The sequence below is a fragment of the Canis lupus genome, chromosome 25 (genome assembly GCF_048164855.1).
Source record: "Canis lupus baileyi chromosome 25, mCanLup2.hap1, whole genome shotgun sequence".
Classification (NCBI taxonomy): Eukaryota; Metazoa; Chordata; class Mammalia; order Carnivora; family Canidae; genus Canis; species Canis lupus.
In genome coordinates, this window is record NC_132862.1 from 10,864,730 (window position 1) to 10,879,564 (window position 14,835).

The 14,835-nt window shown below is 34.8% G+C and overlaps 2 long non-coding RNA genes across 8 annotated transcripts in view; one reads left to right on the forward strand and one right to left on the reverse strand.

Annotated features, from left to right (window-relative positions):
• The window catches only part of LOC140617250 (uncharacterized), a 132,093-nt gene that overhangs the window by 65,723 nt on the left and 51,535 nt on the right, over positions 1 to 14,835 (forward strand). The window contains exons 1-2 of one of the 2 annotated variants that reach the window (XR_012017477.1): positions 828 to 953; positions 9,207 to 9,303. This is a non-coding gene — a long non-coding RNA (uncharacterized lncRNA). Of the gene's footprint in view, positions 1 to 827; positions 954 to 9,206; positions 9,304 to 14,835 lie in introns of those variants that run through there. The other variant, XR_012017478.1, reaches the window with a different exon arrangement.
• The window catches only part of LOC140617249 (uncharacterized), a 326,911-nt gene that overhangs the window by 40,635 nt on the left and 271,441 nt on the right, over positions 1 to 14,835 (reverse strand). The gene's annotated exons all lie outside the window — the stretch shown is intronic.

Below are 14,835 nucleotides of genomic sequence, written 5' to 3' on the forward strand. Positions count from 1 at the left end.
GAGGCTCTAGGACTCACCCCATGCTTTGTAGATAGAACTCAATGGATATGGAAGGAATGGATGCTTATCTTGGATCCTCCTCTGCTGCTCTTGCACACAGCAGAAGTGGAGTTGAATGGTCTCCCTAGCAGCCGTAGGAACAAATTTTAGATTTAAATAGAAATGTAATGGAGTAGATTTAGTCTTTTGAATAATTATTTTTAACTATATGATTTATGTTGAAGAATTCCTTAGTTGTTTCTCCTGGGAGCATATTTGTCCTTCTATTGTGGTTGTTTTGATTCTGGTGTTTAGCAGCTTTTTCTTCAAGGAAACTCTGCAAACCAGGCTGAGACACTTTCAAATAACCATCTGGCCTCACTTCCCACCCTGGTGTGGCATAAACATGGAGATGATCGAGAAGAGGCAATTATCAGATTCAATTTAGGGAAGCAGGACTAGATATCTGAGAGTAAACGAGGACTTGGCAAAATTTGGGCATGAGGTATTGGGCCCTTTTCAAAATGCTTTCTTGCTATAATAGCTTCACAGAAGCTGACAAAAGTATTCACATCTCTTCCTTTGACTCCTTGAGCAATTCTCATTTTCCAAACTGATGTTCTGAAGGTGCTAGGATATTGTTTCTATGACGATGAAATATATTACTGCCCACCGAGTTGAGCCTGGAAGTTTGTAGCTGTGCAGCTGCCTCACTAATTACTCTCCTAATGCGATAGAGGGAAAAGTACACTGTAATCCTGATGTATGGTTGTTTCATGAACATAGCATTAGTGCAGAACTTCAGGGGTGCCTGTATCAGCCAGAGAGTGAGGCTGAATTAAATACACAGTCACTATGGAGCTAGCAGAGGTGTTCTATTAGCTGAATGGCAGAGCATGCAATTTAGAAGCTGTAGGCTCTGAGTTTTCTCTCAGCAGCAATGTCTAAACATAATTAATCAGTTGCTTCTCCCAGTAAGTGACACTAATTAGTTGCATTCTAATTGCTGTGTGTGGCGTAATGTTACTCCATTCTAAGTGCTCTATAGAGCAGCGACATGAGATCTTTAATACATTATCATGGATTTCCATGTAATTACAGTCCTTTCCAATGGAGCAAAAGGAAAATATTGTAGGCGATTTCATCAGGAATCAATAAATAACTTATATCACCTCTATTATGAAATAGATTGAACCCCTTCCTTGTTACTAGCATGTATATGATTAGAATTGTGTGTAGTTGTAAGTGCCAGACCTTGGACTTGAAAATATGCCCTTTGCTAGCTACATTCTGGCTCAAAGATTTTCTCTCCCAAAGGAAATTATTCTAATTTGTCTTGAATTTTCTTAATTTCCTGAAATCAGACACATGGAATTGACTTGATTTGATAAATGGAGAAAAGGAAATATGAGCTTCCAATCTAACTTCAACCCTCGGTCCTTAGTCCGTATCTGGTTGTAGCCTTTATTCTTTGTGACACATTTTCCTCCTTTGTGGAAGATTAACTCACTTTATATATTATATTTTGTGCTTTATGCTTTAGAATTGAAATTGGCTAAGCAATCCTTGAGTTTTTTTCTCTAGAAACTTCTTCCAAGCATTCATGATTCTAGAAATTCATTCCTTAGAAATTATTTTAAGCAACAGTTGAAAAGGAAAAACGTTCTTGGATTCTCTTTGAGTTTGAATCTTATAAGGTAGGGATGCCTGGGTGGCTCAGTGGTTGAGCGTCTGCCTTCAGCTTAGGTCATGATGCGGCGGTGCTGAGATCCAGTCCCACATTGGGCTCCCTGCATGGAGCCTGCGTCTCCCTCTGCCTATGTCTCTGCCTCCCTATATCTGTGTCTTTCATGAATAAATAAAATCTAAAAAAAATAAATCTTATAAGATACAGAATATCATGTGTGCTCTAAAGAAAGAAATGTGTTGAAGCAGAAGAATGGAAAATATCAAAGGAAACAGAGCTTTATAAATGTACTAATGTATTAGAGATGAGAATAGAACCTTGAAATTGTATAATTTAGGTAACTTAGGTAACTTCTAAAAGCCTCCTTCATGTAGATTTTAATTATTCTGATTTTGTATGGATTTTTCTCATTCTTTTGAACAATTATTTTTTCATTATATGATTTATTTTGAAGAATTCCTTAATTGTTTCTCCTGGGAGCATATTTATTCTTCTGTTGTGGTGGTATTGAGTCTGGTGTTCAGCAGCTTTTTCTTTGAGGAACTCTTTTCTTCCTATATCTGTCAAGTCATTCCACAGATTTGAGAACTTTTCTTCAATTCTGAGATTTATGCTATGTACAAACTGTAGATTTCCTCCAAAATACATGTGACTAGTAAAGAACTTAGTAGATGGCCTACTGTAAGGATATTTCCCTATTAGGACTTCCTGTGGTTTTTAAGTTTGCTATTGAGTGGATCTATTTATCTCTCCATTAGAGATATAAATGACTGAAAAAACTTGCAAATTAAATTTTCTTTTCTAATTTTTTTTGGCTTTTGAAAAAGGAAAAAATGGTTGAAATTGTTGGTAGAAAACACTGTTTTCCAGCTTTTCATTTTCCTTAGTACTATTAATATATTTAAATCAAAATAAGTTTTAATGATTTCCTTTTCTAAAACATAATGCTGTCTCCAAATATGCCCCATACTTTTTTGACCTCAGGAATCTCTTTCCAGCTGTTTATATTTCTGTTATTCATTGAATATATGTATACCACAGTTAATGTTGTGCCCTTGTCCACTCACTGTCAGAATCGTGTCAGTATTCCTGCTAACTCCATTACCAGAATGCCCTTTTCTCCCTGTCCTCTAACCTGCCTCGATCCCAATCACCTCTCCCATGCACCATTACAGTTCAAACAGCATCATACTTTAAAACCACATTGGTAATGTAAACAATGTACATAAGGAGGAGAGATCAGGCCTGAAGTCCTCACTGTACCAGTGCAGGTCCCTTAGCTTCAGTTTCTTCATTGGAAACATGGAAACAACAACTGAGTAAAGTGGATCATTTTCTAAGACAATATATTACCAAAACCGACTCTGGGAAAGAAAGAAAATTCAAAAATTCATGTTTAATAAGGGAGGTGGAGAGAAAGGTTTCATGGGGCAACCCACCTAAAGCACCAGGCTCAGATGACTTTATAGGTTTTATAGGGTGATTCAAGTAAACCTTTAAAAGGCACATAACTCATAACTTTTTCTGTGTTCTGTTTCAGAACACAGAAAAAGAAGGAAAATGACCCCAAGTTTGAGATAGACTGTACAAAACCAATTTACAAGTCAATTTCATTTTTGAATTACAATGTCCAAATGTCCAAAATAAACACAGAATCCTTAAGCAAATTAAAAGAGTAACACGCTAGGACCACGAGGAATTATTATAGGAAAGTAAGGATGGCTTAGTGATAAGAAATCTGTTAATATAATCTATCATATTAAAATATCTAAGAAGAAATAACTTATAATACTAAAAAGGCTTAGCATCTTCCACAGTTAGAATTTAAAAAATAACATCAATAAAATAAGCTAAACTAAATACTGTAAACATAATAAAATATATCTTAATGAACTTTCCACTAAAGTCAGGAACAAGATAAGGATGTCCACCCTCACCTCTATTATTTAACATTTTACTGGAGATAATAGCCAAGATAAAGACAAGAGAAAAAAATCAGAAGTAAGCAAAATTTCATGGAAGAGATAAAACTCACTATTTGCAGATGTAATATATACTACAGAAGGCAGAGATGATCAAATTTAAAACTATTAAAAACAATGAAAGAATTTAGGAAGCTTGTGAAATGGAAAATAAAACAAAATGCAGGTATTAACTGTTCATATATACAATATAAAATTTAAAAAGTAATGGGAGGTATTGGCTATAGCATTCCAGTTTTGCAGGATGAAAATGTTCTATAGATCTATTGCAAAACAATGTGAATATACTTAACACTACATTTATATATATGAGACATATAAAAAATATATTAATATATATATATAAATGGAAGAGTAGTTACTATCCTGTTTTAAAAGCAATGGAATGTTAAAAATATAACCTTAAAAATATTGTATTTCTATATGAAAATAACTTAAAAATGCTATTTTAGGATACAGAAGACTTGGGAAAATGGAAAAACCATGCTTGGATATCATACACCTGTCATTTCTCCCTATATTAGTGCGTATATTTATTTATTTTTTTAAATATTTGTTTATTTATTTATTTATTTATTTATTTATTTATGAATGATAGACATAGAGAGAGAGAGAGAGACAGGAGGAGGTAGAAGCAGGCTCCATGCCGAGAGCCCGACGTGGGACTGGATCCCTGGACTCCAGGATGGCGCCCTGGGCCAAAGGCAGGCACTAAACCACCGAGCCACCCAGGGATCCCTACCTAGTGTGTATATTTAAATAATCACTGTAGTTAATGATTTTTTCCCCAATTTTATTGAGCTATTATTAACAAACTGTATATATTAAAAGCATAAAATGTGATTTGAAATACACTGTGAAATGATTACCACAATTTAACACATCCATTACTTTACATAGTTACCACTTTTTTGGTGGTGAAAATACCAAAGGTCTACTCTTAGCAAGTTTCAAGTATAAAATATAATATTAACTATAGTTACCATGTTGTACATTAGATCATCAAAACTTATTCATCTTGTAACTGAAAATTTATACTCTTTGACCAACATCTCCCCATTTGCCAGCCTCTGGCAACTATCATTCTACTGTTAGTATGACTGACTTTTTTTTTTTTTTTTTTTTTAGGATCCATACATGAATAAGATTATTCAGTATTTGTCTTTCTCTGACTTATTTCACCTAGCATAATGTTGTCCAGATGGATCCATGTTATTGCAGATGTCAGGATTTCCTTCTTCTTTGTGGCTGAATATTATTCCATTGTATATCCAGATATATACACCACATTTTCTTCATCCATTCATTCATCTATTGACAGACACTTGGGTTGTTTCTATATCTTGGTCTTGTGATAATGTTGTAAAAAACATGGGAGTGCAGATATTTGATTAAGGTAGTAATTCCATTTCCTTTCACTTTATACCTAGAGGTGGGATGGCTGATCCAATGCTAGTTTTATTTTTAAATTTTTGAGGAATCTTCATACTGTTTTACATAAAGGCTGCATCAGTTTACAATCCCACTAGCACTGGAGAAGAGTTCCCTTTTCTCCATATCCTCATCAGCCTTGTCTCTTTGATATCAATCATCTTAACTAGTATAAGGTGATATCTCATTGTGGTTTTGATTTGCATTTTCTTGATCATTAGTGATGTTGTGCACCTTTTCATATACCTTTGGCCATTTGTACATCTCCTTTGGAAAATGTTTATTCAGGTCCCTTGCTCTCTTGTAGTCAGATTTAGGAGGGGGGCAGCTACTGAGTTATAGGAGTTCTTTACACATTTTGGGTATTAACCCCTTATCAGATACATGGTTTGAAATTTTTTTCTCACATGTCATAGGTTGTCTTTTCATTTTGTTGTTTTCTATTGCTGCACAGAATCTTGTTCACTTGATATAGTCCCATTTATTTTAGTATTTTTTTGTCTGTATTTAAGGTCATGCTCAAAAAAAGTATTGCTATGAACAATGTCAAGGAGCTTTGTTCCTATTTTACTTTAGAAGTTTTATGGTTTCAGATCTTATATTTAAATCTTTAATCCAATTTGAGTTGATTTGTCAGTGGTGAAGAATAGAGGTTCAATTTCATTTTTCTCAACGGTACCTTAAAACAATCAGATACCATGATAAAGTGGGATGCAAGATGGTTGAACATATGAAATCAGTGGGATACAGCATATTAGCAGAATAAAGGATAACAGTCACTTGATCATTTCAATAGATACAGTAAAGGCATTTGACAAAAATCAACACCTTTTTATGAGAAAATCTCTTAACAAATTAGGTGTAAAAGGAATGTACCTCAACATAATAAAGGCTACATGTGGGAAGTCCATAGTTAACATCATACTATTTGGTGAAAAGTTGAAAACTTTCCTCTAAGATCAGGAACAAGATGAGGCTGCACCTTCTAGCCACTTCTATTTAACATAGCACTGAGGGTTCTAATCAGAGCTCTTACATAAGACAAAGATATAAAAGACGTCCTAATGGGAAAGAATAAAATGGGAAGAATAAAATTGCCTCTGTTTGCAGATGATGTGATCTTATATATAGAAGAGAAAACATTAAAGACTCCAATAAAAGGATGTTAAAACTAATAAATTTAGTAAAGTTGCAAGATATAAAATAATACAAAAATTAGTTGTCTATGCACTAACAATGAACTATCAGAGGAATTGAGAAAACCATTCCATTGACAATAATATCAAGTATAGTGTACCTAGGAATAAATTTAACTGAGGAATTGAAAGACCTGTACACTGAAAACTATAAAATGTTGAAAGAAATTGAAGATGACACAAATAAATGGAAAAATATCCTGTGTGTGTGTGTGTGTGTGTGTGTGTGTGTGTGTATGGACTGGAAGAATTAATATTTTTAAAATTCTATACAACCCAGAGAAATGTACAGATTCAATGAAACCTCTATCAAGACGTCAATGGAATTTTTCCTAGAAATAGTAAAATCAATCCTAAAATTCACATGGAATCACAGACATAGAATAGCCAAAGCAATCTTGAGAAAGAAGAACAAAATCACACTTCCTGAGTTCAGACTATGTCACAAAGCTAAAGTAACCAAAACAGTATGGTACTGGCATAAAAACAGACACACAGACCAATGGAACAGAATTTAGAGTCCAGAAACAAACCCACACATATATGGAACTAATAGAACTAATCTTTGATAAGGGCACCAAAAGGGAAAAGGATGGTCTCTTCAATTAATGGTACAGGGAATTTACAGGGGAATATTAGCCATAAAAAAGATTGAGATCTTGAGATTTACAACAACATGGATGGGCTTGAAGGATATAATGCTAAGTGAAAGAAGTCAGATAGATAAATACCATATGAATTTCCTTATATGTGGAATCTTAGAAACAAACCAAACAGACTCCAAAATACAGAGAACCAACTAATGGTTGGCAGAGGGAAAGGTGGTGGGGGCATGGGCAAAATGGGTGAAGGGGAATGGGAGGTATTGGCTTCCAGTTATGGGATGAATGAGTCACAGGGATGAAAGGTGCAACATAGTGAATATAGTCAATGGTATTTTAATAGCATTGTATGGTGACAGATGGTAGCTACACTTGTGAGCATAGTATAATGTATAGAATTGCTGAATCACTATGGTATACTTAAAGTTAACATTGTATGTCAACTATACTTCAGTTAAAATCAATAAAATAAATAGTATTGGGAAAACTTGGCATCCACAGACAAAAGAATTCTTGATTTCTTTATTGTTTTGTTTGTTTGGGCTGATACAATCTGACTCACTGGAAGGATAAAACAAATAGCCAGGAATAGTTTTTATTTTTATTTTTATTTTTTTTTCAGGAATAGTTTTTAAAAGGGAGCAATGAATGTGAATTAACTCTACCAGATATTAAAATACATTACAAAACACGACTAGAAAGACAATGAAAAAAATTGGAAGTCCAAAAATAAGCTGACATTTATATGAGAATTTAGTATTTCACAATGGACCCAGAAATGGGACAAAATGAAAGGAAAAAGTCCAAATGACATTATAATAAGACTATTAGAAACAAACATCTGAGAATTCCTTTATAACTCTATAATGGAAACAGTCTTCACACCTCTGCATCAAAATCCAGATGTCATAAAAGAAAAGTTTGGCAAATTCAAATACATGAAAATAAAAATGCATGGGGGAGAAAGCATTAGAGGCAAATGATAACCCAAGAAAGAACACTTGCAACCCATATTTCTGAAAAATAAGCTAATTTCCATATTTGAAGAACTCCAAAAATTTATGAGGAAAAATAACCCCTGCCCCTAAAAGACAAAAAATATAGACATCCAAAACAAATGGCTTTAAGACTGATGAAAAGAGACTTAATCTCACTCATGTAAGAGAATGGAAATTAAAATGGTAATGAAACATATATTGCTAATTTTTTATCTAGACCAAAATCCAAAAGTTGATGACCTCATACTCCGATAATAACATTGTGGGGAAATAGACCTTCTGCTATATTTCTGAAAAAGTATAAAATTAGCTCAACTCCCATGAAGGACAATTTAACAATATTAATAACCATTAAAAATCCATATATCCTTTAGGTATAAATAAATTAGCTCAATTCCCATGAAGGACAATTTGACAATATTAATAGACATTAAAAAATCCATATATCCTTTAGCTCCAAAGTTCTATTTGAATATTTGGGCTATTAATAATGTACTTAAACAACTGTAAAATAATGCAATAACTGAATTATTCTCCCCAATAACTGTTAAGACTATAATCCATCTTTATGTCCCTATGGAGGTGACTAGTGCGATGGTGTACCCATTGAATAGGTGAAAGGGAGCTATAAAAAATGAGCGAATTCTTAGTTTGATATGAAAATATATAATTTACATCTTTAAAAACAAATTAGAAGTTTTGTAGAAAGTATGCTATTTTTTGGAGAAAATAGTAAGTTTATTGTGTAATGAAACTATATGGACATAGAAGAAACTGACAGTAGTTTGATGGAGTGGCAGTGGGATGTATAGTCGGGTATGAACTAAACAGAACCATTAGCCTTGGATAAAGAGATTGAGAATGGGGCGAGGGGCATCTGAATGACTCAGTCAGTTGAGTGTCTGCCTTCAGCTCATGTCCTGATCCTGGGGTGCTGGGATGGAGCCCTGTATCGGGTTCCCTGCTCAGTGGGGAGTCTGTTTCTCCCTTTCTCTCTGCTTCTCCCCCTGCTTGTGCTTGCTCGCTCTCAAATAAATAAAATCTTAAAAAAAAATTAAGTATTTTGTTTAATAAGTGAGAAACTATTACTATAGACTTTTTAGTATGTTTTTATTTTTGAACCATGAGAATTAAATGTTTAAAAATTTAGGTGAAAAATTAACATTATAAAATCTTTAACATGAAAGAATGTGACAAGGGAAAAAATGTTAACTCAGTGATGCAAAATAATAATAGCAGGACCCCTTGGAAAACCAAAGTGGTATCATCAAGGAGCCTGCTGGGACTCTGTTAGCGTTGGAATCATCATGGTTTTCCCCATTTTGCTTTAGTGGCTGTTGGGGCCCAGAATGGAGATGCTGTTTGTGAACAGAACTGGACTAAGTGGAGAAAGAAGTGTCGTGGGATTAGAATATCTGCAAGAAAAGAGTAAGTAAGAGGGTCTCTGCTCCCAGGAAGAGCAGAGAGCTGTTTTATGTGCTTATTTTATTTTACTGAGCTATGGGATACCTCCTGGTAACTTCAAAATTAGTTGGTTTAGGCTAGGGCTGGACAAAACTGATTTTCAACAATTAAGATGACCCCTGTTTTTACTCTCATGCTCACTGGCCTAGTTAAATCTGGATTAGCAGGTAGAGACATGATCTGTGGCAGTGCAGAGAGAATAGATTAACCTCAAACCATCACAAATCTGAGGATCAGAAGTCCAAGGATCAGAGTCTGAAGCTGCTCAGAGAGATTTAATTTTCTTTACAAGATGAAGATCTGTTTACCAAGAAGTCACAGATGGTTCAGTTGGGACAATCTGCCTATTTCTATTTGACTAAACAGGAGCAGAAAGGAGGAAGGAGGTGTCTTTGTTTTCCTCCTTTTTTCCTTCAAATGCTCATTTGCTCCCTTCTGTGAAACTTGTATCCAGATCCTGGTGGTCTGTCTCCCTATGAAAGTCTCATCTCTTATTAATAACTTTTCCAACTACTTGATTTGGGTCTAGTCTTATTGAGGATGTGTGTGGGTCACTCATCAAGTTTTCTAGACATATTCTTCCAAAAGGATACCAGTGTTATCATCGCCAACCTCATAAGTGAAGAATAATAGTTTATATGTACACGTGCATCTTCAGTGCATATTATTGGCTCTTGATAAAAGGCAAATAATAATGATGAACCTTGAAGTACGCTTTTCCAAGATACCAGCCAGCAAACTGCATGAGCCATTTTGAAAACAGATTCAAAGGAAGATGTCCTGAACTTTCATTTCCCGTCTGCTGGGTTTCTTTGAAGTGGGAGTTAACCCTGACATGAAACAGCTCCAGAAACTGAGCCATGCCCAGTTGTTTTTGGCCTGATAATTCAACCCCCAGTGATGACTCCCACACACAACTGGGTGTCTTTGATGACTCTGTCTTCTTTTAGACATAGGCCTCTTACACATTTGTGTTTCCTATAGTCTGCATTACAGCCTCTGTGGAAGAAGAAAATAATAACTTCACTTAACAAATAAAATAAAATGAATTATCTGCTCCCTCTCTAACATGAGCCCTTTTAAAATAGAACCTTCCCTCCTTTGTTCTTGTTTGTACTAGAGCTCTTTCAACTCAGAGTCTGCTATTTGACTGAAATAGAGAACTCCCCTTGGATGGCAAAAAGCTGAAGGAAGATGTTGGTACGAATAATCTAGGAAGAGTGATTTGAAGCTGTTTTTCATTTTTTTAAGGACAAAATAAGAAAAAAAATGGTTTTGTTTGTAAACACCGTGGTATTTGGTAAAAAGTCTTTAAAACTGAAGCCTATTTTACTGTAGCTTTGTGGAGGACTGAGGTACTAGGGTGGGGATAGAGTGTTAATTTGAGAAGAATCTCAAAACTGAACCCCCTTTTATTGCTCCACACACAAGACTCTAAAAATTCTAATTACCTTCTGCTTGGAAAAAACAATCTTCAAAAAGCAAAATATGATCCTTAGAAAAGATCCACATTCTGTTAATCATTTTAAATCAGGGTCAAAGTGATTTCCTTTAGGAGAACTACATTACTCCTTTTGAAATACATTTTTATTTCCTTCTCCTTTATTAAATACTGTATTTTCAATACAAAAGGAAGTCAATGAACAGGAATCTCTAATATTATATTTCTGCCATACACACCAGGCATTCTATCTTCCTATTTCAGCCTAAAATGTATAAGATAGATATTATTTTAAAAACATGCTTATTTTTCCCTTTTTTACAACCATGTTGAATTTATGGAGCTTTTATTTTATGTATATGCTTTATTTGGCAATATGCCCCCAAATATTTCATTTTTATAAGTGAAGAAATTCAGTTTCTCAAGATAGAGGTTCTATATAGTCAAATAAAAAGTCTAGAGGTCCTATAAAATCTTCACAGATGCTCTAGTTCTGTACATTCTGTGTTTGGCCACTCAGCCAGAATAAATATTTAAAAGATTTTTCTTGCAAATGGAACACTGGATTTTAATGTGGCAGATTTTTACGTAACTCTCTATATTGACATATTGTTAACTATATATTAGTAAATATATATCAGATGCACACTTATTCTCTAATCATCTGATGTATTTTGTTTGTTTCCCTCCAAAGATGATAGGCCCCTGGGGTCAAAAGGCCATGTCTTATGCCTCTGTCTCTTAGAGAACCTGATTCAGTGCTGAATAGTAGACATTGAGTAAATATAGGATTACAATCCCTCTACTCAACTCCTAATTCTGCTCCTCACTACTGTTCAGGTTCCTTGACTATAAAATGGGAATGCATTTCCATTGCATACGGTTGATGAGACAATATATGTAAAAGGACCTCATGAACTGTAAAGCTCTACACAAATATTTGTCTGACCCAAAAAGGGTGAGTAGCACTCAGCTAGATGAAAGCTTTCGAGAAGAGAAGGAGACTCTGGGCAACACATAAAAGAGTGTCCAACCTTAGCTCTCAAGGCCCTAGTGTTTCCTGGCCAGTTCTTTCAGGGTAAATCACTGATGTTCATGCTGCTCCTCTGGCCTCTGCTTGGAATAACATCCCTTTGTCTCCAGAGACCAAAGCTATCAGCAGGTTTTTGCCAAATAAATAGATCAGTCTCCTTATCCCAGAAAGCTGTCAGGGTCCATGCTTTGCAACCATCTGTGTGTCCTTCTTATCCTTTCTTCTTCCTCCGGCATGAGCAAGGCTGATGCTCATGTGATTATTGTTCGTTGCCATTTCTTTCTTTCCGTGTTCATAGTTACCATCTTGTTCCAAGCTCTCATTACTTCATATTGAGGATGGGAGACATACCAGAGGACTGGAAATAGGCAAGTGTCCTCCCCAAAAAAGATGCAGAAAGATTCATAAATAATAGTTTGGTGATTTCAATGTCAACCCCACCCCCCAAATTATGAATTTATTATTAAAAAATTAGTAAGCATCAGTAGAATATGATACTATTTATCTCCTAGCATTATTAGGCAGCAATATGTGAAATGCTATGGAAACTTTGTGTGTGAACTCAACACACACAAAAACTCATTCTTTCAAGTCCTTGCATGCATTGGAGTTAGAAGTCAGTACTTATATTAATCATATACAATAGGCTCATAGACTAATGATAGAGATAGCTGCATTTGTGTAATATGGTACAGATTAATATAGTATGATCCAGAGTGTCAAGAATGGGTATGTGATATTGCAGGCAACCAGGAGAGGAGCAGCTCACTCTATTGGGACCAAGAGATCAGAGAACATTTTCCAGTAATGGGGATGCCTAAAGTTTGTCAGGAGATTGTTGATGGAGATAGATGTAGTCCAGCTGGAAGGGAGACCATGACCAAAAGCAAGGGGACAGGTGACAATCTGATGTTTGCAAATGAACTGCAAACAATTTAGTGTTTCTAAAGTCCACAGTTCCTAACAGGGCATGTCACATCTTGGGAGCAGGAAAGGCCTTACTACTTTCATAATATTCTGAAATCAAAATGAAATACATAGGATACAAGTGAGTAAAATAGAAGGAATTAGGAACCAGTAGAACACTTCTGTCCAAAGATGCTGATTAGTGGCAAGGATGAGGAGTTATATGGGGATAAACTACAGGACAGTTTTCCGCTGTCCTGTAGCGAAAATTATTAATTCTTATATTGAACCAATAATTATTTACTGAGTACCTAACCTGCTAACATGCACTAGACACTGAGATTAAAATGGCATTGAACCCTTGAGGGCAAGGATTCTGGAGTCTACCAAGATGCCAGTTCAATATAGTCTGAGCAGTGACTTAAATTGAAGTAATGAATGCAGGTAAAGTAAAACTGGAAGAAGTAATTCATATGACTTAGCAGAACCGGTGTCCTCAAATGTTCTGATGGGCTTCATTGACAGGCTGACTCTAGAATCAGCCTGTTGATAGTAATGTGTTGATTATTTCTGACTTATAGGGGATGATATCAATGTAGAGGGTGCTCTTTCCACCAAAACATTAGGGCCTAGGACTTCTGTATTCTCACAGAGAGACAAACACAGGGACATCATTCATACGGCACTTAGAAAGGAACTGAAGAATACTGAGGAGAAGAAAACCATTCTGAGGTAACATTTTTATTATCAATGTATATCCAGTATGATATCGTACATAAAAATGGTGACCATTTATCTAAACTAGAAAATATAACCTGCAATATTAATGTGCTTTACTCTGATTGATATGATATGGGTAAGGCACTAGAACCTAATATTTAACACAGCTCTTGGGTTATTTCTATGCAGGAGGTCTGAATTACTCATTGGGAGAAATATGGCTTAGGAATTATACCCTGAAGGTAAATTCGTTTTAAAATGAGCCAACAGCCTGAGTTTTTAGTTATCTGTTTATTAAGTTTGATATTATCAAGGCCTAAGTTATATACAATAAAATGCAGATCTTAGGTGGTATACTGGTCAGTCAGTTTTGGTAATTATAGAGCTCCATGTAACTGCCAGTATATAAAAATACAGATTATTATCTTTCACCCCAGAAAATTCCTGTGTGACCCTTTCAGTCAGTTACCACCACCATCACCACTTTCTGATTTTTATCGGTATGAGTTTTCCTTATTCTTGGGCTTAACATAAGTATAATCACACATCTGCATTCCTTTTTTTGTCTGGCTTCTGAATGTTTTTTGAGATTTATCCATTTTGCTGGGGGCAGTTGTAGCATTAAACATTTAATTTATAATGACTGAGTTGTGTATCACAATTACTTGTCTATTCTCCTGTTGATCAGTATTTAAGCTGTTTCAAATTTTAGGTTATTGAGAATAGGGTTTCTATGAATATTGATTCCCGATGGACCAATATCTAGATGTGGAATTCCTAGGTCATAGTATTTAACTTTACAAGAAACTGTTAAACAGGATTTCAAGGTGGTTGTACCATTGCATGTTCTACTAGCAACATGAGTTTCCTAATGCTCCAAATTCTCAAAAATATTTGTTATGGTCAGTTGTCTGGCAGCTCAAGCAGCTTTTATTTAAAAAAACACATAGTCTCAGGGGCTTTAATAGATATTTAATTCTTATTTAAATCATCTAAATAGATTGAATATGTTTATATTTCTTATTCATTTTACTATCTCCACTCAAAAGTTACATCCTCATTTTTTCTTTCAATCTCACAGAAGAAATGTTGACATGTATAGTTGACAAAGACTAAAGAGTTATTTACCCCACGAGCTTTAGAGGATTTTAATGCAATTACTTCCTTCCTGACTTAATAGAATCATTATCTAGTATTTTTATTTTTAGTGGTATGATTAATTCAATGCTACTATTATTGCTTTATACATTCATTTCTATTTGTTTAGATTCATCCCCCTGTTTAACATTTTCTTTGTTCTCAGAAGTTTCTTCTGAGACAGAAAAAATCATGTAGGTCTCTATTTTGATCACTAACACTTTTTTCCATATTCTTTAAAGTGTTTTACTCACTATTA